General features: G+C 48.8%; 1 protein-coding gene across 1 annotated transcript in view; it reads right to left on the bottom strand.

Moving 5' to 3' along the window:
- LOC144168770 (pecanex-like protein 4) overlaps nt 1-17,496 on the bottom strand; it is a 473,206-nt gene extending 455,710 nt beyond the window's left edge. The window contains exon 1 of the mRNA XM_077697735.1: nt 17,464-17,496. The gene's annotated coding sequence lies outside the window, so the exon portion shown is untranslated. The remainder of the gene's footprint in view (nt 1-17,463) is intronic.
- Nucleotides 17,497-26,135: the final 8,639 nt, after the last annotated feature.

Raw genomic sequence — 26,135 nt, 5'->3', positions numbered from 1 at the left:
GTTCGCTTTTCCAGCCTTGAGGGATTCATGGTGTCAACAAAGCTTGCCCGTAGCAGACGACAGTCTGAGCAGCGCAATAGCGGAAGTACGTCACCGCTGCGGAGCGCAGCATCATGGGAGGCAAGGCTTGCGCGCCGTCAACAGCGGAGAGTAAGTCGAAAGGAGGAGGAAACGCGGAAAGACGATAATGCGCGGTTTTTGATTTACGATTTCTCAGCTAATACTCATCGCTTTAACAAAATCCTTGCGGGAGGAGATTGCAAATACATTGCTTTATTTGGGTAGATGCAGATCCATGCATCGGCGGAAGGTATTTCAGGACCCCTTTAAGAGTTTCAACGCAGGATTTTCCAACCATAACTCGTTTTCTGGTATGCACATCAATATGAGAAGACTTAGAAATAAGATAGATGAACTGGGTATGTTATTCCACTCAATTACATGTGAATTAGACATCTTATTTCTTACTGACACTGGGTTGACTGGGAGTGACCAAATGACGGGTACCGTTCAATGCATCTGAGAAGGGAAAAGAAAAGAGGCGGAGACGTCAGTGTATACATAAAAGACGCCATTATTTTCATGAATATTGAAGAATTTTCGGAAATTACCGATGATTTCGAATGCTTAGCTTTTCCCGTACGAAAGGAACTGTGTGTAATCTATAAACCTCCTACGGGTAACAAAAGAACATTTTACACCTTCTTGGAGCGATTATTGGCATATGCTTGTTCGCGCAATGAATCGTGCACTATAATGGGTTATTTGAACATCGATATGACCTTGGAGGAAGGGGCGTCTCTTGAACTGAAAATCCTGTTTGTGTTAATCATGGTTGTGTTAATCCCATAATGCTACCAACTAGAATTGACACTAACAGGGCCACCTTTTTGGATGTCTGTATATCGAAATTTTGTGATTGTGATATATCGACAGGAGTTCTGACTGTGGATATCAGTGGTCATTTTCCAGTTTTCCTTTTTTATCGAGACTCATTCTGTTATAGATGATCCACCCCTCAACCGCGCCTCTTTTGTAAGGTCAACAACCGCACAATCGAACATTTCCGAGAACTAGTGGAATCGCTGAATTGGGAAATCGTATATCGGGACAGCGATGTGAATATCGCTTGTAATGTTTTCCTGCAATCCATAGGAGAATGATACGATGCAGCCTTTCCTCTACAACCTGCAAGTAAAGGAACCAAAAAGTTGCGGAAACCCTGGGTGGATCCAGATCTGTATAAACGCATAAAAAATAAACATTCTGTCACACAATTTTATAAAAACGAAGGATCTCGAAATACGCAAGGGGTACAAAAAGTTTAGAAACCAGCTACAGTGCGATTTAAAGAGAGCGAAAAGAAAATATTACGAACGGCTATTTTTTCACCTAGTAGGCCAGCCTTAAAAGATATGACACTGTTAACAAAATAACAAGTAGAAAAACAATAGCACAGCCGTAATTCATGCATTTAGATGCAGAACCGGTAGAAAGCATTCAGCTATACTCGGTTACAACTCAAGAACGGCACCACCTCATGTAGTGTATCACTACTCCAAAGCGCCGGACCCGTGATGTCAGTGCCCGCGCGTTTTGAAAGGAATTTGCTATGAATGCGTGATATCGTCTGCCTTGTCTCACGCAGTTTGTTTGTCGTCACAGGAGTCGGTTGTGAGCATATTAAGTCCAAAAATCCACGGGAACGGCTCACGCCATGTTCAAGATATTCCCAGTAATGCCCTACTTGCGCCGCACAGAGAAACTTCCGGCTACGGTGGTAAGGCACAGCGACAACTTCCGGTGCCGTTCTTAAGTTGTCACCGAGTATAGCCAACTGTATGAATACTCATTTTATTGATGCTGGTGCGCACCCAACACACACTGATAACGGCGGCCGCGGCGCGACTGGCATTCCACGGTTGTCTAGCTCTATCTTTTTCGAACCTACGAACGATACCGAAGCACGGGACCTTATCGGAAAAACAAATAATTATGCAGCGGCAGGAGTTGAGGTGTTTTTATGGAGTGTGATTAAAAACGTGGCACCAGAAATAAGTGACGTGTTAGCGTACATTATTAGTCTGTCTGTCCACTGGTGTTTTTCCTAAGGAACTTAAAGTGCTAGAGTGACGCCGACTCATAAAGGGGAAGCACACGACAATGTATCAAATTACAGGCCAATTTCTGTCCTGACAGTTTTTTCCAAGGTATCTGAGGGAGTAATCTATAATAGACTATTGACTTTTTTTCTTAAACACAATGTAATTTCCAAGTATCAATATGGTTTCCAAAAATCTAAATCAACAGAGCAAGCATTACTGTACCTTACAAATAAAATAATTGCAAACACTGAAAACAGGCAGTTCTAAATAAATAAAAACTAAATAAATTGGAGAGATATGCAATACGTGGCGTGTCAGGTAACCTTTAAAAAAGCTATTTGACTCAAAGAAAGCAGTTTGTTCAACTAAACTCCATTGCATCAGAGAGCTAAAACAAGGTGTCCCGCAAGGCTCCAAGTTAGACCCGTTACTGTTTATAGTTTAGTAAATGACATAATAAATATAGAAGGTCTTGAGAACTTGTAATGAATGCGGATGACACTAACGTATTCTTCACATCTGATAATATAATTAAACTTCACTCAATGGTAAATGTTTACTCGGAACAATTATCAATATAGTTATTAGATAATAAATTGCAAGTTGAAGCTACAAAGACAACTTACATGATATTTAGGCCGTACAATAAAAATGTCGAGAAAGAAATCCCGATTATATTCAACGGAACCAAGTTAAACCGAGTGACAGAACAGAAGTTCTTAGGTGTTTGGTTTGAAGAACAACTTTCGTGGAATACGCATATTACTCACCTGTCCACCGAACACTCTAAGAGTATAGGTCTCATATATAGATTTCAGGATGGAGATCTGATGAATGATTTTGTTGGCGATGGTATTGGTGGACGCATTCATGTTCGCATCGACTGGTCACCTGGACATGAGGGGTCATCACCGGGGAACCAGGCAGCCCACTCGGCTGCGCTGGAGTGTATAACCTCTAGTCCTCCGCTGCTACCCGACTTGGCTCCTGCACCTACTGAGACATTACCACCAGCGATACAGCTTCTACGTTACAAAAAGGAAAAAAAAGACCGCCTCAAGGCCCTGACTCCAACCGGCTTTTTATCCGCCCTGCCCCCGCTCCCAAGATCAGCCGAAAGTTTCATAAACAAATATTTTGCTAATGCTAGCCTTACCCCTGAGACCTTCCGGAAATGGTACACCCCGTCTCTACCGCCTCGATGTCCCTTCTGCGACTCCCCCACTCCCGCCAATCTCCAGCACCTAATTTGGCACTGCCCGAAGTTCGTGCGCTACAGAACCTTCAAGCCTCCTCCAAATACAGCCTCTCTTTACATCGACCCTCGTACACTGGAACCCTCCATGCTGGCTTTAATTGCACACTTTTCCCTAAAAAGCGGTCTAGCGCGAGCAGTCTAGAGTCCTGAGCCTGCTCTCCTCACCCCACGCGGCCTCTTCAGCATTCTTAAGGAGCCCACCTGTTTTGGGTCGAACTGTACGCATTTAAGATGTCCCAAGTTACAACCCCCCCCCTTCTATTTCCCCTTCCCCCACTTTACGTAGAGTCTTCCTGCCACAATAAAGGCTACCTCCTCCTCCTCTCATATATAGAATTGGCCATTTGATACCACTATGGTTGAAACAAAACTTATACAATGCTCTCATTTATTCGAAACTATGCAATGGGATTTTGGTGTGGGGGACCAAAACTGAAACTAAGTATAAGAGGCTCATTCTATTGCAAAAAAGAATTTTGCACATATATTTAGATTATCATGGCTGTTAAGCAGGTTTGAGGACAAGTCCTTCATTTACTGTATATTCAATGCTTCGAGCTGACAAAATTTATTACATGAAGGTTCTGCACACCATTTATAAGCAAAAGACCCACAATCAAGTTAACAATACATCTTCTGGCTACCATCTCAGGCGTACAATACGGCACACTCCAAAAGTAAGAACGAACTATAGTGAGCAATCTGTCCTGTACCAGTCAACTAAAATATTAAATAAATTGGGTGAAAAATTAAACTTCGACGCCAGTGAACTTACGTTTAAAAAAACAGGTCAAAGAAGTGTTACTTAAGCAACACGCTTGCAATACTGATATATTTATTTATATATTTGAAGTTTGAAGCATATATCTACATTATCCCCTATAGGTAAAAATTAAAAACAATAGAAACAAAAATACATTAATTCGTAATTCTGACATAGTAGTGTAACTGATGAAAGTTCATGCGTACGAATTACTGCGTTTATGTGTACATGTGACCCTTCTGTAAATTTTAGACCTATGTTTTGAATAATACATAGGAAATATAGTAATGACTTTGCTTTGTGCTATTTCTCTATTACGATTGTGCTATTATGCCTTAATTTGTGGACAGACGTGTTATTATGCACGCTGTAAATCGGGTGGCTGAGGCCTCTGTAAGGCCACGTTCGCCTTTAGTCTCAGCCTCCCCTTGATTTTGCAAAGAAATAAAAATCAACTGCTGAAATACTGAAATACTCAAATCATCATCAGCCTACTCGGGTCTACTATAGCCTGTCCCGTAGGCATCCAACCGGTCCTGGCTTGCGCCGCTCGAGTCCACACTTTACCCACTAATTTCTTTATTTCACCCCTACATCGAGTTAGTGGCCTCACCCTTCCTCTAGACCAATCTTTGTGAACAAACGAATATCGAAATTTTCTCGGAGGAGAAAATCCTAGGCGACTGGCCTTCTCCGTCATATACATACAAGGCGACAAAAGTGGTCCTGAGCTTCCTAAAAATGACGAATCTGTACTAGTCTGCAGCAAAAAATACTATAGAAAAAAGAACATACGCAGTACTCTATGGAATCGCTTATCTCTATCATCCTTGGTGTCCCAATGCTGGGCACAACCCTTCACGCTCTGCCGTTACCTTTTTCTTATTCATTTATTTATTTTATTTATTTATTTTCAATACTGTGAGCTCTTCCGGGCTGTTACAGGGTGGGAATACAATGCAATGTTCACACAAACAATGCATTAAAAGTTTGCACAAAAGCGTCAACCGTATTGTTGATAGGAAATACACATGGGTTTAAGTTGTTCCACTCAACAATTGTTTTGACGATGAAGGAGTGTTTAAAGACATCCACTCTAGGCACGTAAGGCATAATGGCATAAGCATGACTAGTTCGCGGCAAAACTCTTCCAGGAGGCTTTAAGTACAAACTGGGGCTGAAGTTTAGCTTATTGTTATAAAGTTAATATAAAAATTTAAGGCGTCAATTTTCCTACGCACAGCCAATGTGGTAAGACCAGCCCTCCCAATCATAGTGGTTACCGAGTGTGTTTTATCGTAGTCAGAAAAAATAAACCTGACCGCCATTCGCTGAATTCTTCTAATCTATCTATTATGTATTGCTGATGTGGGTCCCAAATTATACTAGCGTACTCTAAATTTGGACGAACAAAAGTGGTGTATGCTTTAAGTTTAATATCTGGAGTAGCATCCCTTTGTTTACGTCGTAACAAACCAAGCCTGTGCTGGGCAGATCCACAAATATTTTCGACATGTTCATTCCAATTAAGGTTACTGGAGATCGTTACGCCAAGATATATCAGTTTCGTGGAACGCTTAATTACATTATTATTAACAGCGTATGAAAACATCAATGGAGATTTCTTATTCGTGACCGTCATACATACAGATTTCTCAATTTATTTGCATATTCCATTTTTCGCACCAGTTATAAATTCGACATAAAGAATCATTTAGTTGATTTTGATCGGAAGTACCTTTAACGCGACAAAACAGAAGACAATCGTCGGCAAACAACCGCACTTCAACATTAGGATGTACATCAGTTGCAATGTCATTGATATATAATAAGAACAAAATTGGACCCAAAACCGACCCCTGAGGTACACCTGATGAAACAGGAAGGAAAGAGGAGCACTCACCATCTATTTCTACAAACTGTTGTCTATTGCGCAAATAGGCCTGAATCCATTTTATAATTGGTAAGTTAATATTGTACCCATAAAGTTTTTTGACAAGCTTCGTATGGCTGACCCTGTCAAACACATTTGATAAATCAAGAGCGATGGCATCAACTTGTTCACGACAATTAAGTGCCTCTGCAAAACTGTGTATTGTTTCAAATAATTGCGTGACCGTTGATAGGCGCCTCCGAAAACCATGTTGCTTGCTGTAAAAACTATTGTTGTTTTCAATGTACTCTACTAGTTGCTTACAAATAATATGCTCCATACTTTTACAGGCTGTACAAGTTATTGATATAGGACGGTAGTTTCCAATGTGAACCTTTCTCCTGCCTTAAAAACAGGTACAATCCTCGCTAATAGCCATTGATCTGGTAATGCACCACTTATTAGCCATACGAAAAAAATCTTAACCAGGAAGCATGCAATCCATTCACAGTATCGCCTTAAATATTCGTTTGGTATTTTGTCAGGGCCTTGAGACTTTTTTACGCCAAGTTTTAGCAGCATGTCGACTATACCTTCTTTTGAGAAAAAAGTGCTTACATGGCTATGGTTTTGAAATTCAAAATCTACTGCAGTACTCTCATCTTTTTGGCTGAATACAGAGGCAAAAAAATTGTTAAATTATTGGGCAATCTCGGAGGAATTGTTGCACACGGCATTGTTTACAACTACTCCATTTATTGAAGGCTTTGATCGGGCAAGGTATTGCCAAAATGTTTTAGGTGATGTTTTAAGGTATTCAGTCAGTGTTGTAGTGAAAAAGCGTGTTTTGGACGCTCTTAATGCCTGTCGAACTTGAGTGCTAAGTACCGCTATTCGAGAATTTTTAGGCTTCCGTTTCCGCGCACGACGTAGCTGACACTTTAAATGTATTATTTCACGGGATACCCAAGGATTATCTTTATGTATACGCTTGGCTCTTTCTGGCAGAAACCTAGATAGTGAAATATGTACTACATCGGTAAAATAATGCCATAGTTTGTCTACGTCATTATCGCTTGGCATACGGTCTAAAGCCAATTCTAAATAGTATAGGACAGACGTATCGTCGGCTCGGTTAAAATTATAAACGTGAACTATCCGGTTCTTAGCTAAAGGTTTGCTAATTTTGAGAGTGGCGACAACAATCTTATGATCCGAGATTCCGTCATTCACTTCTATACCATGTTCAAAGGTACTCTCAGAGAGGAATAGAAGGTCTAGAAGGGCGCTGGAATTTCCTTGAATTCGCGTAGGTTTATCTACCACCTGAACCAAACCATATTGCCGCGAACCATACATTGGGTTTGTTTATTTGTGTTTTGCTTTTACCGCCCGGCTGCGCCGTTCTGTGTTATCTCTGCGCCAAGGGAAGCGCGTGTTCCATTCTTTCTTTCTGTGCCGCATGTGTTATCTGTTCTGATAGGGAGAGCATTCCGATCTAACGTGAACATCCCGGAATAATCTTCTTGCATCTACAATGTTCTCGATGCGAATCGACGGTTCCAGAACCACGCGCGCCGAAAGATAAAAAGCCTGCAGAGCAGACGCCGGGGCATTCGATTCGACGACACTCGCCTGTGCAAGTCACTTTGTTGACCGCTGCTTCGCCGCCTCTGTATTCTTTTGAGTTGTTAGGGGAGCACAAGTTCGCTCCAATAAACGTGTTTCTCATTCAAGACAACTGCATCGTCCGTGTCTTCGCGACATCTGGTAGAGGTGCTGGGTACTAAGCCTTTATGCCCTCTACGACATCTCGAAGCCGCCAAGCCAGTCCAACCAGAGAAAGCCCCCGACTGCAAGGATTGCTACCCGAGTTCGGTCTTCTGCCAGAAGGGCCCAAGAGAAGGAACGCTGCAACCAACACCATGGTGCAAGAAACAACGTCGCCAATCATCCTGCAGCAGCCCCGAGAACCGACATCGTTCCGGGGAGCCCCCGCTGAAGACCCCGAAGAATGGTTGGAGACGTTGGAGCGCGTCCGCATCTTCAACAGGTGGGACGACGAAGAAACTTTCCGGCATGTCTTCTTTTACTTAGAAGATGCTGCTCGAACTTGGTTCGAGAACCATGAGAGCTCTTTGACCGACTGGGCTCAATTCAAGAGGGAGTTCCTTAAGACCTTCACTACCGTGGTGAGAAAAGAGCGAGCTGCGCTTTTGCTTGAAACTCGAACGCAGCACCCCAACGAAGGAGTCGTAATTTTTGTTGAGGAGATGAAGCGACTTTTTCGTCGTGCGGACCCTGAAATGACCGAGGAAAAGAAGCTCAGGTTTCTAATGCGAGGAGTGAAGCAAGAGCTTTTTGCTTGTCTAGTCCGTAACCCTCCGAAGACAGTGGCCGAATTCGCGTCTGAGGCGGCCGCGATGGAGAAGACGCTAGAAATTCGAACGAGGCAGTACGACCGCCCTGTCAACGCGCTGTTCTCGGAGACCATCGGTGCCGCAAATGGAAGCTCCGATACATTGCGAGAGACCATCCGAGCAGTGGTCAGGGAGGAGCTTCGAAAGCTTTTTTCAACGACGCCGCAACCTCAAGTGGCTTCCCTGACCGACGTAATCCGAGAAGAAGTCCAAAACGCACTGGGAACTTCTACGCCGTCGGAAGCACCCCGGGAACCACAAGCCATGACCTACTCCTCGGCTGTTCGTCAACCCCGCCCTGCTCCAACCCGTCGTCAAGAGGCCGAGCCATACCGCCGTCCAATGCCGCCCGCCCGACGCCCTGTAGACCAATACCAGACGCCAAGGAAGACCGACGTGTGGCGAACGGCCGATAATCGCCCGCTGTGCTACCACTGCGGAGAGGCCGACCACATCAACCGTCGCTGTCCCTACAAGAGGCTCGGTTTGCGAGGGTTCTCCGTCGACGCCCCACGCCCCCGATACGGCCAGCGCCCTGCTGAGATCGAAGAATACCTCTCCAACACCAACCGAGGACCAGCCCGGTTCAACCGTTCACCGTCGCCCTACCCGTCTCAGTCACCGAACCGCCGCAGCACTGGTGGCTTCTCACGTGGAAGGTCCCCCAGCCCACGCGGGGGAAACTAAAAGCAGCAACTTCGGGAGGTAAAGTTGCACAACGGCGGAAAAATGAAAACCCTCCAACGACGCAGCGACTCGCTGAAGACCATCATTCACGACATGCCCTCATCCCGACGACCCGACCTAGCCCTAACAAGACTCCTGAACACGACGACAGCTACACGGCGCGACGCGTACCCGACCTGACCGAGACGTCCGTTGAGAAGACGACGACAACGACGATGCACACTGCCCGACCGTAAACACGTACAAGCAGAGATACGACGCCCCGACGAACCCGGAACTCGAGGAAGACTGCATCTGACGTCAAGGTGTCCATCGACGGCTTTGACGTAGTCGCCCTCGTAGACACGGCACGGGAGCTGACTATTCGGTAATGAGCGGACCATTTGCGTCTAAACTGAAGAAAGTTATGACCAGATGGGACGGTCCGCACATACGCACAGCAGGAGGCCACCTCGTGACGCCAAGTGGAACGTGCACATCGCGCGTCACCATAGACGGCACAACGTACCCTGCGGCGTTCGTCATTCTGCCTAACTGCTCCCGCGACGTAATCCTTGGAATGGACTTTTTGATGGACAACGGTGCAATAATCGATCTGCAGACCAAGTCAATAACTTTTTAAAGCAAAGCTTTCTACCTCTACCCCCCAAGGGTTCTTTCGCGACCGTTGGTGTCACCAGAAAACTCCAGCGAACAAATAAAAGAATTTACTTGCACCGCGGGGAATCGAACCTGGAACCAATAGACTAACAAAGCGAGAGCCCGTTGTCTTACCGATTCAGCTACGAGCCCACGCGTCCACGGGAAGACAAATGGTGTACTGACCAAGCACATCTACGGGTTTACCCCCTGCCTTCTCGCTGAATGCCACGTGACAGCGTCACACGACCACTCACGCCCGTCTAGCGGCCCTGTGCGCACCTTGCTCATGTGCTAAGAGTTACAAAAATTAAAGGAAGCTCACACCAATCCATGGCATCTCACTTTTAGCACGCCAATGTGCTAAAGCCTGTGGCCTCCAGTGTTCACGCAAAAAATCACAGCTCCTTGTCGTCCGCCCTCACGCCAAATCAAGGAATACATTAAAATACTCCTTGATAACCAGGCCATCACTCCAAACCCCAGCATCAAGATACTGGGCCTACATTTCCAGGCCAACACCAAGAGTGACGTCTCCTTGCAGCGCCTCAATAACAGCATTAATCAAATCATACACATGATCAGGCGAGTTGCCACCAAGAAGCGAGGCCTAAAAGAATCCGGTACCTTTCGATTAATTGAAGCTTTTGTCCTCTCGAGAGTTACTTACGACAAACCCCCATCTTCTTCTCGAGGAGGAAGACATAGAGATGCTTTATATAATGATTAGAAAGGCGGTTTAGCAGGCCATTGGTCTTCTCATGAGTGCGTCCACACTGAGGCTGCTTAGCACGGGCTCCACAACACGGTGTAAGAGCTGATAGAAGGCCATCTTTCTAACCAGAAGGTCCGAGGCAGAACTGCGGTGGGTAACCGTATGCTTCACCAGATTGGCTGGGCAGCCCAGAATGTCACTCCGCTTGACGTACACCCAGACTCTTGGCGACTAAAACTAAAGATGCTCCCTTTGCTTAGAAATATGAACCCCTCACATGACGAGGGTCAAGGAAAAGCACGGGCTCAAGCGCTAAACACCACTCTCGGTGGGGCTCGTGCAGTTATCTACACAGACTTCTCCTAACACCGAGGGCAGCAACACGCCATCATCGTGGCTACCTCCAGAACCAACCTCCTTGCGTGTACTTCGCTTAGGACCCAACAAATGACGGCAGCAGAAGAGGCAGCCATCACCTTGGCTCTCACTCAACCAGGGGTTCGGAGGGTAGTCACCGATTCCCAGCAAGCCTACCGGAATTACCTGTCGGGTTGGGTGTCCTGACCTGGACTGTGCGTGCTGAAAAACCACTCCCCAAACGGTTCCATTCAGCTCATCTGGACACCGCCTCACGCTTCAATGGAAGGGAACAAATACGCCCACCCAACAAGCCTGCGCTTTTACCTCCCGCGCTATGGAGCTGCACGAGGACAGCCACCCGCTTGTCACGTCCAGAGAGATAATCCAGCATTATCGCCTTCTGAGACAGACCGTACCTTCGCCTTACCCGGACCTTTCCAGAGAACAACAAACTACCCTACGGCTCATACAATCCGGGCTCCTTCCCACATCCTACGCGTTTTCACGTAATGCATCCGAATCGCTACGACGCTGAATGTAATTTTTTCTCAGAAGTAGGAATACTCCGCCCCGTAATCGGGGTGTGCGACTTTAGCCCTGAGCACCCTCCTCTCTTTCCGTCAACTACCCAACAAGAGCAATGGGAGATGCTGCTGTCCAGGCCCTCTCTACCTACCCAGCTTCAGCGGGTGGACAGAACACAGGCCGCGCGGACTGCATTTGGGCCCCACAGAAAAGGAACCACTCCCCAAGGCTGCACTCTGGGCCGTTCAGAAATCTGAACAGAAGTATTTCTTCCTCCTCCTTCTCAGCCGCAAGTCTCGTCGCCTCCGTCCGCGGCGCAGACACGGAGAAGTCAGATCGTCTAACACCAGGTAGGAGCTTACTTTGATTTTATAAAAAAAAGTTTACACTCTTGCTACACCAATACAACTCAACCATACACCGTTCATGCATCATGCATTGATTTAACCTTTCCAAGAATATCTCTTTGAAGTAATAAATGGTGTGGTTAAGTGCATTTCACTTCTCTCTGGTTTTACTATTTGTAGAGCGATGGGAGTGATTTTAAGTGACGTCGCATGAGTAATCGTTATGGGTGCCGTTTACAGCTTTGCTTTCCAACCACATTCACGGTGTGGATTGGCGCGATTTTTTCCCTCCAATCACTCCATGACGCCGGAACCGAACCCCGAACGACGGGCTGCTGTAAGGATTGCCGATGATCATGTCACCCTGCCACCCCGCGCAAGCTTGATGGTCGCAGTCTACTGTGAAGATGCTGCTCCTGACGTCGACGCTATCGTAGACACTGATCAAAGGGTGCTTCTCGACCGTGGTGTGTCGGTCGCAAGAGGCATTGCGCGCTTCAAGGAACACCAATCCCACATTCTGGTTACTAATTTAACCGAGGAGTACCAGCATTTAAACAAGGGCGCGGCAATTGCATTCCTCGAAGAAGCGCAAGAAGCAAGTGACGTGATCGCAGTCGCCGACTTTGAACGCACACCCGGAGAAACCTTCAAGCTCCCGCAGCCCTTCGACGTGAATCCGACGCTACCGCAAGAACAACGGAACAAATTATTGGCTTTGCTGCGTCGCTATAGCGAATGTTTTTCGTCGAGCGCAAAACTACGTCAGACCCCTCTAGCGAAGCACCGAATAATAACCGAAGATGGACCCCGACCTACCCGACAGTCACCGTACCGCGTCTCTTCACACGAACGGCAAGCCATCCGGACTCAAGTCGACGACATGCTCAGCGACGACATTATACAGCCATCGAAAAGCCCCTGGGCTGCGCCCGTCGTACTCGTAAAGAAAAAAGACGGCACATTAAGATTTTGTGTTGACTACCGGCGACTGAACAAAATCACGAAAAAGGACGTGTACCCCCTCCCCCGAATCGACGACGCCCTCGACCACCTCTGCCACGCGAAGTACTTCTCATCGATGGACCTGAAGACCGGCTACTGGCAAATTGAAGTGGACAGAAGAGACCGAGAGAAGACTGCATTTATAACCCCAGACGGCCTATACGAGTTCAATGTGATGCCGTTTGGGCTGTGCACAGCACCAGCGACGTTTCAAAGAGTCATGGACACTGTGCTAGCTGGCCTTAAGTGGCACACCTGCCTCGTATACCTCGACGACGTAGTGGTATTCGCCCGGACTTTCGACGAACACCTTGCAAGGTTGGAGTCTGTACTCGAGGCCATTCGTACGTCGGGGTTGACGCTGAAGCCTGAAAAGTGCCGTTTCGCATACGGGGAACTCAAGTTCTTGGGCCACGTCGTCAACGCCGCGGGAGTCCTGCCTGACCCTGCGAAAACTTCAGCCATAGCGAACTTCCCAAGGCCGAAAGATAAGAAGGGCGTGCGCAGATTTCTTGAACTTTGCGCATACTACCGGCGCTTCGTCGCAAACTTCGCACGCATTGCAGTGCCGCTCACGCGCTTGACGAAAGATAGCACCGCTTTCAGCTGGGAATTGCATACGGATGCCAGTGATATAGGCTTGGGTGCCGTCCTTGTCCAAAAGCAAAGCGGCTGCGAAAGGGTAATCGCCTATGCTAGCCGTGGTCTGTCGAAGGAGGAGAAAAACTATTCTGCCTCTGAGAAAGAGTGCCTGGCTATTATATGGGCGATTTCAAAATTTCACCCATACGTGTATGGAAGGCCATTCAAGGTTGTAACAGACCACCATGCGCTGTGTTGGCTCGCCAATTTGAAGGACCCCTCTGGCCGTCTTGGGCGGTGGAGCTTGCGCCTGCAGGAGTTCGACGTTACAGTCGTTTATAAATCTGGCAGGAAACACTCCGACGCCGACTGCCTGTCCCGCGCCCCCGTCGAACCACCACCACAAGACGCTGATGAAGACAGCGCGTTCTTCGGGATCGTGACGGAGAGCGACCTAGCCTCCCAGCAGCGTGCCGACCCCGACTTACGCGTCATAATCGAGTACCTCGAGGGATGCAACGTTTCCGTTCCGAGGACCTTCAAACGCAGCTTACCAGCATTCAGCCTCAGAAACTCAGTCCTCGTGAAGAAGAATTTCAGCCCCGGAGCAAGAGTGAATTACCTTCTCGTCATCCCCGCGGACCTTCGTGACGAAATTTTGGAATCGTGCCACGACGACCCGTCTTCTGGACATCTTGGCACAGCCCGCACTATTGGAAAAATCAAGGCGAGGTACTACTGGCCCGGCCTTACCTCTGACGTCACCCACTACGTCCGGAGCTGCCGTGACTGCCAGCGACGAAAAACGCCGCCGCCAAGACCCGCCGGACTTCTGCAACCGATCGCCGTCCCTTCGAGACCATTTCAACAGATTGGAATGGACCTTTTAGACCCGTTCCCTACGTCACGATCACAGAACAAGTGGATTGTCGTAGCGACAGACTACATGACGCGCTACGCAGAGACCGCCGCTCTTCCGAGGGGGACTGCACAAGAAGTGGCAAAATTCTTTATAAGCCAAGTTGTGCTGCGACATGGAGCCCCGGAAGTCCTAATCACCGACCGCGGAACGGCATTTACTGCGGAGCTGATGCAAGGAGTATTACGCTACAGCAACACGGATCACCGAAGAACGACGGCGTACCACCCCCAAACGAACGGACTAACAGAACGTCTGAACAAGACAATCGCAGATATGCTGTCAATGTACGTTGACGTTGAACATAAGACTTGGGACGAAGTGCTCGCGTATGTCACGTTTGCGTACAACACGGCTATCCAGGAGACGACGCAGCTGACGCCGTTCGAGCTTGTCTACGGTAGAAGGCCGACTACGATGCTCGACGCCATGCTTCCGCATGTAGAAGACGACGACCTCAACGCCGAGGTCCACGGATATCTTCAACGTGCGGAGGAGGCCCGCCAGCTCGCTCGAGTTCGTATAACGGACCAGCAGCTGGTGGATGCGGGCCGCTACAACCTCCGACGCCGAGACGCCGAGTACCAACCAGGGGATGGTGTGTGGGTTTGGACTCCCATCCGACGACGCGGACTCAGTGAGAAGCTCCTGCGACGGTATTTCGGACCCTACCAGATTCTACGACGTGTCGGCCAACTTACCTACGAGGTGATCCCCGATGGTGATTCCGGAACATCACGACGACGCACGCGGCCCGAAGTCGTCCACGTGGTTCGCTTAAAACCTTTCTACGGTCGATAACGAATTTTATTTTTATTTTTGGACTGTCGCTTATGTTAGCATCGGGTCGATGCAACCTTAGAGGGGGGGTATTGCCGCGAACCATACATTGGGTTTGTTTATTTGTGTTTTGCTTTTACCGCCCGGCTGCGCCGGTCTGTGTTATCTCTGCGCCAAGGGAAGCGCGTGTTCCATTCTTTCTTTCTGTGCCGCATGTGTTATCTGTTCTGATAGGGAGAGCATTCCGATCTAACGTGAACATCCCGGAATTATCTTCTTGCATCTACAATGTTCTCGATGCGAATCGACGGGTCCAGAACCACGCGCGCCGAAAGATAAAAAGCCTGCAGAGCAGACGCCGCGGCATTCGATTCGACGACACTCGCCTGTGCAAGTCACTTTGTTGATCGCTGCTTCGCCGCCTCTGTATTCTTTTGAGTTGTTAGGGGAGCACAAGTTCGCTCCAATAAACTTGTTTCTCATTCAAGACAACTGCATCGTCCTTGTCTTCGCAACAATATTTTACCATCATTTCTAACATAAATTCAGCATGTGGCCTGTCAACGATCCAGGAATTCGTGCGTCCCAATTTACTACCGGTAAATTAAAATCCCCTACCAAAATAACTTTACTTCTGTCTTTAGTTATTTGTGCTAAAGGGTTGTCAATGTCCTCGAAAAACTTAAGAAGGCTTCCCGGTGGTCTATAAATTACGCCGATTATCAACGCGAAGTGGTGGAAAAATAACTTACACCATACGCTTTCATGGGTATCAATTGACGGCAATACTTCGTGTCTAAGTGATTTCTTAACTAACAGTGCAACACCGCCGCCCCTCGATGCCCTATCTGTACGGAGCACGTTGTATGCGCCTGGGAAAACTTCATCATCCGTAATATCCGCGTGCAGCCAAGATTCAGTTATTGCTATTATATGGGGGTCATGTTGTAGCGATAGGCATTCAAGTTCTTCCGCCTTTTAACAATGCTTCCTGCATTTACATTTATCAGTCTGAGCTCATGCGCCTTTCCTAGTCAGTCTTGGCCGCCGGGGCTGGCTACACCATTGTTGCGAATCCTTACCCTGCAGTTAGACTGCGCGTCCCATGTGTAGGGAATGTCGTTTATAAAAAGCTTGTCGTGCTTGTCGATCCTGCATTTTTATCGCTTTGAGCCGATTGCCACAGCAACTTTCTTTTTTGAAGCGTGTCGTACGAGTAATCGTCAGGGATACTTATCTTTGTGCCTTTCAGTTTCTCGCACTTTTTGAAGATAGCTATTTTTTCATCATAATCATACAGGCGTAAAATAATGGGTCGTTCACGGTCATCCCTTATTTTACCAAGTCTGAATTCTTTCGACCGACGACGGTTTAGTACCAAGCAGTTTATGGAATATGTTCGTGATAACTTTATTTTCTAAGTCTTCTCGGGTTTCTTTAACACTTTCCTTTACACCAAACACGATAAGATTGTTACGCCGGGCTCCGTCTTCCATATCGCTTATTTTTTGCTGCTGACGCTGGACAGTAGATTCGAGATCTCTAACAGAAGCTTCAAGACTGGCCAACTTTGCACCTTGCTCGGCAAATATGTCGAGTTTCCCTTCAATCTGCGTCAGTCGAGCTTCCAGTAGCGTTTGTTTCTGCAAGATTTGCTCAAGCATTTCTTCAATTGAGGGGCCGGGGTTACTTTCGATATCCCCAGCCAAAAGAAGTTCTAGGTATGACCACAGCGCATGCAAAGCATCGCAACACTTCCCACTTCCCCCTTCCCACGTGTAGGATAGCAAACGAGCCCACACCCTGGTTAAAATTCCTGGCATTTATTCCACCTTTTTCCCTTCTATACTCAATAAACGTTTTGCCTCGTTCTCCTCCTCCTTCTTCTATACTTCAGGAATTTTGTCCTCCACTTGAGCTTCGAGGGGGGGTGGGGGACAAAATTGTGCAACTTGGATGTTCAGACTCGCACATACATGTTTTCTGCTTCTTCTGTGGCCGAACGCGCATGGCCACTGCCCCCCTCCCCCCTGCTATCGAATTCTGCCTCCGCTGACAGCACGGGGAACCGTAGCTTCGAAACTGTTTCGACTCCGGAAAAGGTCGCCACTTCCAACACTTTGGCAACAGGCGCGTAAATAAAAGCATCAAGCGGAGGGGGTTAACAGCGGACCAGCGGACACATGAAAAAAAATTTACGCCCGTTAAACTTGGCAAAGACCCCGCAGTGCCCGTCCCGTTTCTGCCTAAGTGCCGCGTGACAACACAAAATTGTACCGGAGGAGTGGCCATCGATAAAGCACCTGGGACAGCCCCCCACGAAGCCGACGAGAGCGGCGCCAACCGCGTCGCCAGCTGCTCTTTAGCCGGCGGGGCGGCGTTCTTCGTTGTCACGCAGTGCACAGTGAAAGCGCTTAAAAGACGTACGCACTGCGTTCCAGGCCGGCTTTCGAACGAAGCCAGGAAAACAGCAGAGCCCGCTTACCTTTGTTATCCCCGCGAGGAGCGGCCGCCTTCCTTGCACAACAGCGTGCTCTGAAAACGGTTGCCACGGCGACCAACTTGCCTCAAAACAAGACGCGGGCGCCACGCGACGTTCAACGGGATGGGCTTGGATTTCTCGCTTGTCAAAGAATGCACGATACAATCAGGACGGCCGGGATTTGTGTTATTTATTGCACGCCAAACCTAATGTATCCACGGACAGTAAAACACGTTGTCACTTAAAGCCGCAATGTACCTTAAGATTGTCCGAACGTTGTTGAGTGACTCTATGAGTGAGTGAGTGAGCAACTGAGTGAGTAAGTGAGTGAGCGAGAGAGTTTGTGAGTAAGCAAGTGAGTGAGTGAGTGAGTGAGTGAGTGAGTGAGTGAGTGAGTGAGTGAGTGAGTGAGTGAGTGAGTGAGTGATGCTGTATTGGGGTGGTCGTTTTAGAACGCTCTGGAGCACGCCGGAAAGCGACTCTGTTCGGTTGGTCGAAATCGAGCGTTCGACGTAAGTTCAGTTGGTCCCCTCGGAGCGCCGTCCTCAACTCCGAGCACCTCCGACTGCTCCGGCCTCGGCTCCGCCGAAATCACGGGTGGTAAAGTACGAACCGGGCTTTACCAATAGCAACAACCATGCGCCGAAAACGGCAGATTGGAAACTCAAATTTGTCGCTTAACTACCTGCTTTGCACCTTGTTCATTTTACTTCTTCTAATGAAGGAAGTTTAGCCGCTTCCTGCCGAGGATATTGCTTGCAGAAGCTCAGGCGTTCAACCTTCGTAGGTTATTGACGTCGAAACCTGCGCACCAATGTTTTTCCAAAACAAAACTGCAAGCATGATGGCAGACAGGATAGTCAGGCCAAGCAGCCTGCCTGGCAATGCACGAAAGCAGTAATCTGTGCATTTAAAGACGAAAGTGTTTTTCGGAATACTTGAATGCAGAAATTTTGTCTGTCTGTGCCTCGATTCAGCTGCCCAGCCGAAGTTGAGGCAGACATTGAAAAAGACGTTTATGCAGCCGCATTCATTTCTAAACATATAAATCTGGTTGCAATGTTCATACTTGCCGACTTCGGTGAGCAAAATCCAAACATTCCGCAAATCTGACGCATAAAAGCAATACATAAGTGATATTTTAATTGTTACTGTACGGAAAATTGCGCGGGTGCTTGACTGCTGTGACGACAAATGAAATACTATTGCGACGGTAAAAAGAAATCATTGTCGTCATCATCAGCCTGTTTAAGCCCAATGAAGGGCAAAGGTCTCTAGAGCCCATAGATCTCCCTCTCCCATAGATCCCTGTTTTCATGTTTGTGGCGTTTATTCGGTCCCTCCTAAGCAGCTGCAGCGGCGGAGGAGCGCACGGCACCAGCGGCGAGAATCCCGCGCGGCCTGTGCACGTGCCGGGAACCGTGAAATGAATTGCCCGGACGCTCGCACGTGAAAGGGAGAAAAGGAGGAGTGCGAGTGGTAAAGGCGAAGGGCGCTTGGCTTTTGCGCTGTTGTGCACACTACCTACGCTTTGGGACCTGCCGGAGCAGCGCTAGCCTGTGCTCATGTGTGAAGTGTATCAATCGGCATGTTGTATTTCGCTTTCTGCGACGGCCGCACTGTGGATTGAACGCCTAATCATTCATATTCTAACGAAGTTACGAGTGCTTTAACCGTGCCTGTGTTTTATTTCGCGTTCTCAACAGGTGTTGCCCGCCGCTTATGCACTTACGTGAAGCAGCAAGTGTTTGGATCAAGATGGTCGTAGTTTGGATACATAGTGTGCGAGACCGTATCCGCTCCTCATGCTCTTACGTGAAGTGCTACAACCGTGCCTCAGTGCGTGATTTTGCGTTCTCAGGCGTTGCCCGCTGCTGTAGATTTCGAAGTGCCTCAACCGTTCACCAATCGCCGCGTACATGAACCGGCTGTTTCTAGAGCGTGTACGTATCTACAGCGTTCACCCTGTTATCGACCGCCCCTGTTATCGACCGCCGCTGTAAAAGTTATGAAGTCAACCTTTAATGGTCAGGTGTTGCCCACCGCTGTGGATTTCGAAGTGCCGAAGCCGTTCTCAAATCGCCATGTTGGAACGGCTGTTTGTCAAACGTGGATCTACACCGTTTACTCTACATCGATATACCTTTGGCCCGAAAATTGCATTTTGTGCCCTAATTGATTCTGCGATAGTGCAGACAGCCGTGTTGCTTCAGACATGTTTTTTTCGGCGTTCCGCACTGACGAGACGGCAATTGGAACTCCCTAAAGTTTCGCCAGGCCGAATGATAACTGGCCAGAGTCCTTCAGTGGTTTACCATTGCTCAGATGCGTTGCGTCCATCAGGCAGGATGACGTTTAATTGTGTTATTCAGTAAAGCTGTTGGGCTAGTTGGCATGAAGACATGAGGAAACGCAGAGAGCCGAAGTTTACAAGACGACCAGAGAATAAAGGAACAAACGAAGCACACCAACCGTTTCGTTTGTCCCTTTATTCTGTGCTCGTCTTGTAAACTTTAGCACTCTACATTTCCTCATGTCTTCATTGTGGCCTTTCGTGTGTGCTTTCGTTGCTGTCCGGTGCTGAAATCAAATTTGGCCCCCCGTTTTCTTTGGCTACAGCCACTGTAGCTACAGTCACGGTAGCCATTGTTTTCACCCGTCGTGCAGTTCACATGGTGAGAGCAGAATTGCTTAAAAATGCTCACTTCCGGAAGCATATTTTGGAAACTGGTCATCCGAATTCAATAGTCATCACATCAAAAGTTCTGTGACAAACTTGCTGACACCCACGCTTTGCAATTTGTCTGCTGTATGCTGAATTTGCGCATGACACACTCTTTTAAGAGAAGTGTAGATGGATGTGTTGCTGCGGGCCAGCTAACAGCGCTGAAGCGGCTGTAAAAGTTGGTATGCCAGAAAAACCCAAATTTTTCAAAGCCTCTTCTTTTATTCATTTTTTTTTCGCGCCGAACCGGCTCGCCGCGAAAGTGTGCGCGATGGCGCGGGTGAGGGAGGACCAGTTTGCCGCCTTCCTCGCGCTAACTTCTCCCCGACCAGGGGAAGACTTCCTCTCCCCCTCCCCCCCCCCCGAGCTGACCTGCGGGACGCACGGGGATTCCGCCAGGGAGTCGACTAGGCGATTTGGTCGGAATCGGTTGGCTTGGCGGTGCCTACTTCGAATGCCCCGATGACGGTGAACCCAGTTGGCTCCACGGGCTCTGCCGAGAGATTCTGCCCTGATCGGTCGCACGGGATGCCTCCCCTCCTCCCGCGGCCGTGATGACGGATATCGAGGTCTGAGTCCCGCGGCTTCAGCGAGCGACACGAGCCACTGTCTCCTCGCAAGCGATAGTCGTGTTGTCTGGTATATGCCCTGTATCTGCCAGGCACTAATGCCTCACTTTGGATTGCCCGAGCCTGTCAACCGCATGTGAGTACCCGAACACGTGCGTCAGTCTTCGGATTCCGCGGGGCTAGTGTGCGGGGCGTAGCGTTCTCTAGCGAAGCTAGCCGGGGTCCTCTGCTATCCCGTACGTTAGCCCACATTGGCGCCCAACCAAGGTTTGCTGCGACGACAGGGCGGCATCCCCGCTTCTCGTTGCTTGATTCCGAAGTTGAGGGCTGGTTGTCGGACGAGATTGCTCGTGGTAACAGCTTGCGGGACGCCACTGCCGACCCGCTCCTGCCCGCCACCGCGCTTACGCCAGAGCTTTGTCGAGGCGGCGCCGATCTCCCCGATAACCGACGCGCCGCGCAGGAGAGTTAAGGGTGGTTTCTTCCTCGTCCGGCAAGTCGGACCCGACATGTCGGGTCCGACTTGTCGGTCTGACACGTGGGTTTGTGTCGGGCGGCCGTTTTCTTTTGCGTTCGGGTGGCCGTTTTCTTTTGCCCGACAGCAGTGTCGGGCCAAACACGTCACTTGAATCGAATATTGTGATTGGTTCGTCCGACCTTATAGTACTTTTTTGTTTATGCTCAAACAGCTATTGTGGTAATTTGAGAAAATTTGAGTTTATTTCCCTCAGCATGGCGCGAATGTTGATCTCGCTAGACTTCTCAGCCAGCAGCCGTAACGTTTATGTAGACGCAAGCGCGTTGGAGAGCTTCCCATAAACCGGTGCATGCCCGGCGATGCTGCAGCTTGGCTCGGGCAGGGTCACTCTGGCTCGGGTTATGAAGCCACGACGGCGCAAAATATATTCTTCCCGCTTTTCCGAATCTCATGCGGCAAGACTGTTCTTTGAAGCATACCCGCTCTCCCAGCGATGTAACATGCGTCCACGTACGTAGCAGCGCTCTATTATTACGCAGAAACAAGCTCGCGATCGTTCAGCGCATCGCATTCTGATACGGTGCGCACGGGCCGTCTATTTGCGTCGTTGCGGAAAATGTTAGCGCTTCTTTCGTCAACTGCAATGAGCGCTGGTATTTTAAATTCTGCGGCGCAGGGTACAAAATTTTGATATGGGAACATCGGCAGCATAGTTGTTACCTTAACGTCAAGTCCGCATCTCTTAAACACATATTTACGTACTCATTTTGCGATTACGCGCCCGTGGAACTACGGCAGCCAGCGATCGTAGTTAGTAACTCGCAAAAACCGGAATAGTTCCACCGACCGGCGCCGCGGTGTTTTCTTTTCTTCTTTTTTTATTGGCGATGCCGGCTTTGATCTTTGTGTTCTACAACGAGATTACCTTTTCTGGACACTGTACGAAGGCTCCCATCCAGGTCAACAGTTTTACTTAGTAAATAACTTCCACAGAAAACACAGCTAGGCACATTTAACGCTTTGCTGCATGTTTCAAGTACATTTGTTTACAGTTAATTATGCCCGCAACACCGATTGACCTTAGGTCACTGAGGATACCGTACCGCCAAGCGGTGTCATAGGCTTTCTCTATGTCGAAAAACACCGTAAGACAAAATTGTTTATGCACAAAGGCATCCTTTATATATGTTTCAAGAGCTACGAGTTGATCGTTCGTTGATCGCCCCGCCCTGAAGCCTGCCTGGCAGCTCTCGAGGAGACCGTTGTACTCAAGGAAGTACACGAGCCTGCGATTTATCATCTTCTCGAGAAGCTTGCACAGGCAGCTGGTCAGGGCAATGGGTCGATAGCTAGCAGGAGAGGAAGGGTCCTTCCCTTCTTTCAAGAATGCTACAACTATGGCCTCCCTCCAAGACTTTGGAATGTACCCCGAAAGAAATATCTTGTTGTAAAGGTGAAGGAGTGTTAGAAGAGTGTCTGTGTGTAAGTGCTTTATCATTGTATATGTAATTTTGTCTGGGCCTGGAGCGGAGGGTTTACACATGCTTAGAGCAGCCCTCAGCTCATGTAGTGAAAACAGGGAGTTGTAAGAAGTCTGTGATTTGTTGTTGTCACGTAGGGACTTCTTCTCACAAGACGCTTTATGGTTCACGAAAGTGTTTCTGTAGTGTGCAGAGCTTGACACGTGTTGAAAGTGTTTCTAGTGTGTCCCCAGTCATGCTGACCAAGGGCAGGCTATGTGTATGTTGTCCTTTAAGTTTACGTCTTCGTGTCCATACCTTGCGTGTGTCTGTGTATGAATTTACGGATGTTATGAAGGAGCGCCAACTCTCGCGTTTTGCCTCACGGCACACGCGCTTTCCCAAGGCCTTTGCTCTTTTAAAAGAAATTAAGTTAGCCGACGTGGGGTCCCGGCAAAGGACACCCCACGCCTTGTTCTGGGCCACTCGCGCTCGCCTGCAGTCCTCGTTCCACCAGGGCCTCCTTGGGTTGCGTGGGGCACCGGAGGCCTGGGGAATGGACTTTGCGGCAGCGTCGAGGATGTGCGCCGTGAGCAGTTGGGTCGCCTCTTCTACGTGTAGGTGTTTTATGGATGTGTAGTGCAGTTAAGATGTTTCTGTGAATGTACTCCAGTTTGATCTTCCCTCACTGAACCTTTTATGAGAGGGGGAAGTGTTTGTGCCTATGCCTATGTATGTCAATTTGGTGGGGAAGTGGTCACTACTATATAGGTTTGTGTCCTCATGCCACTCAAGAAATGGGAAAAGAACTGCAGAGACAAGAGCCAAGTCAAGATGTGAATAACTGTTTTGTCCTATGTTATAATATGTAGCTTGGTTTTTGTTAAAAAGGCATGCTCCCGATGATGTTAGAAATTTTTCAATTAGGCGACCTCGGGCATCTGTGCGGAAAGACCCCAGATTGAATTATGTGCATAGAGGTCGCCTAAGACTAAGTACGGTTCAGGTAGTTGATCTATCAGGGCCTCAAAATCAGTGTTCGATAGTTGGTAATCCGGAGGGATGTAGAGGGAGCATACCGTTATTAACCTATCATAAATAATTGTTCGAATCGCGACAGCTTCAAGCATGGTGTTTAGGTGGATGGTGTGACACGCTTAGGATTTTCGGGCTACTATGGCCACACCACCTGATGAACAAGTGCAAGTGTGCCTGTCTTTTGTAAAAACCAAGTAGCTATTCAAGAAGTTAGTATGTTTACTATTTAGGTGTGTTTCCTGAAGACACATGAGACTTGGCTGATGTGAATGAAGTGCCTCGTACACATCATCTAGATTGTTGATAAGGCCTCTACAGTTCCATTGAATGATGTGGTCTGTTCCCATTACTTACATTTAAGAATGACTGGAGTGTGTGTGTGTGTGTGTTCATGTGTCGTCTTTCGGGGCTGGTACTCTGGGATTAGGCTTTTTGGGCCTGTCTGAAGGCTTGGAAGTCGGTTGCCGCTCCTTGCGCTGCGTTGCAGGCAGGAACGGCCCGACATCCATCTCGTCGTCGGATGTCCGAGGGGTGCCCGACGGACCGGGCCTCCCGGAACTGGCCCCCCCTCGGGAGCCCTTCTTTTGAGCCGCCACCGCCGAGGGCGTCCGGGGCGCCAGAGGTTGCACGGGCGGTGCGGTGGCGGTGGGAGCCGGGGTGGGGCCCGTGGTGTCCATCACCTCGGTACCCTCCAACGCACTGGAGGATGGGAAGACAGAGGCGGGAGCGGCACCGGTCCCGAGGGAAGACGTTGCCACCACAACCGCTGCTGCCTCAGCAAGCGGCGTGGTGGCGGGTTGGGCTGCCAGAGGCAACCCAGGGGGGGGTGGCGGCGGAGGGACCAGGTCAGACTCGCTGAAGTGGGTCCCTGTGGAAACCAGACGCCGCTCCGCCCCCCGGCGAGCTGCGTCGGCGTACCTACCAAGAACGGAAAGAGGCGAACCTCTTTCTCGCCTCTAGAAAGGTGATGTTCTCAGTGACCCTAATGTTTATGATCTTTTTTCTAGTTGGAATTTTTCGCCGCACTTGCGGGAGTACGCCGCATGCGGCCCCCCGCAGTTTACACAAGTGAGGGTTTCGGATGGGCAGTTCTCGCTCGGATGATCGTGCGCCGCGCATTTTGCACACGTAGTTCGGCCACGGCAAGAGTTCGTACCATGCCCGAACCGCTGGCACTTAAAACAGCGCCGCGGGTTCGGGATGTACGGACGGATGGAGCAACGGATAAAACCTGCATTTATGTGTTGTGGGACAACTGCGCGGTCAAAAGTCAAGATAATGTGCTCGGTGGGAATCTCCTAGTCGTCTCTGCAGATAGTGATGCGTCTCACGGCAGTGACGCCCTGATCCTTCAAGCCGGCAAGGAGATCCGAATCCGTTTTGTTCAGGAGATCTGTCTCAGATATCACACCCTGCGAGCTGTTGAGGCTCCGATGGGGTGTGACCCGGATGTCGAGATCAGCCAGTCTAGTCTGAGCTACAAGCTTTGCAGACTGCTGCTTGTCATTTATTTCGATTAGGAGTTCACCCGACCTTTGTTTTTTGCACTAATATGATTTTCCTATTATGGCTTCAAGATATTTTGCGACTGACTGTGATACAAGAGGTTGGGTTGCATTGAGCGATTCCATCACAAGAAATCGAGAAAAAGTATCCGGTTCAGGAAATGTTAAAGATGGCAATGAAGGAAAAGATACTTCGGTGCGGCCCCTTTTCAGGGACCGATCACGTTTGGGGGGGGGGGGGGGTTGATAATACCATAGGGCATAATATAAAAGCAGGGAGACTGGGGTACTTTCTTCTTTGACCTTACCCTGGTAGTCAAAGAGGTCCCGGAGCTCCCTGCCTGCTAGACAGGCAGGGAGCCCATCGGCCGGAGCTTGACCAAGGCTCCGACGGCCACCGTTTACGGCTTCTACTCTTCACCTTTAAACACCTCGCCACGGTTCGACACGGCTTATGTTGGGAGCTCGGGGTCCGCGGTGTCGCTGCTCACCGTCACCATGAATACTCAAGGTGCCCCGTGCGGGGAGAATGCAACCGTGGATATGGTGTCGGGGCCGTCGTCTAGGTAGCATTGTTGCATGGTCAAATGCCCAGTGCATACACCCTATTGCTCAACTTCCGAAGACACCAAGTGGCGCAAGGGTCGGATATCAAACAAACTGTTTTAAAGGCTGGCATAAAACCGGTGGACAAAGATGCATGGCATTTCCTATGGTTTCAAGCAATACCAAAACCGGGTGTACCACTTTCACCAGTTTTGACTTGCTGTATGACCCGCATCCCTTTCAGAGTGATGGCTAACCCATTTCTACTTTCCGAAATGCTTCAACACCCCTTAAACTAAGAGCAGTACCCTCAAACTGTGAGACATACACGCATGACGTGCTCACAGGAGCTGG

This window comes from Haemaphysalis longicornis, unplaced genomic scaffold (genome assembly GCF_048455015.1).
Source record: "Haemaphysalis longicornis isolate Haplotype H1 unplaced genomic scaffold, Haemaphysalis longicornis Haplotype H1 scaffold_2, whole genome shotgun sequence".
In the NCBI taxonomy this organism is placed as follows: Eukaryota; Metazoa; Arthropoda; class Arachnida; order Ixodida; family Ixodidae; genus Haemaphysalis; species Haemaphysalis longicornis.
The sequence above is the reverse complement of the archived record's forward strand: the minus strand, read 5'-3'. Positions and strand labels throughout refer to the sequence as shown.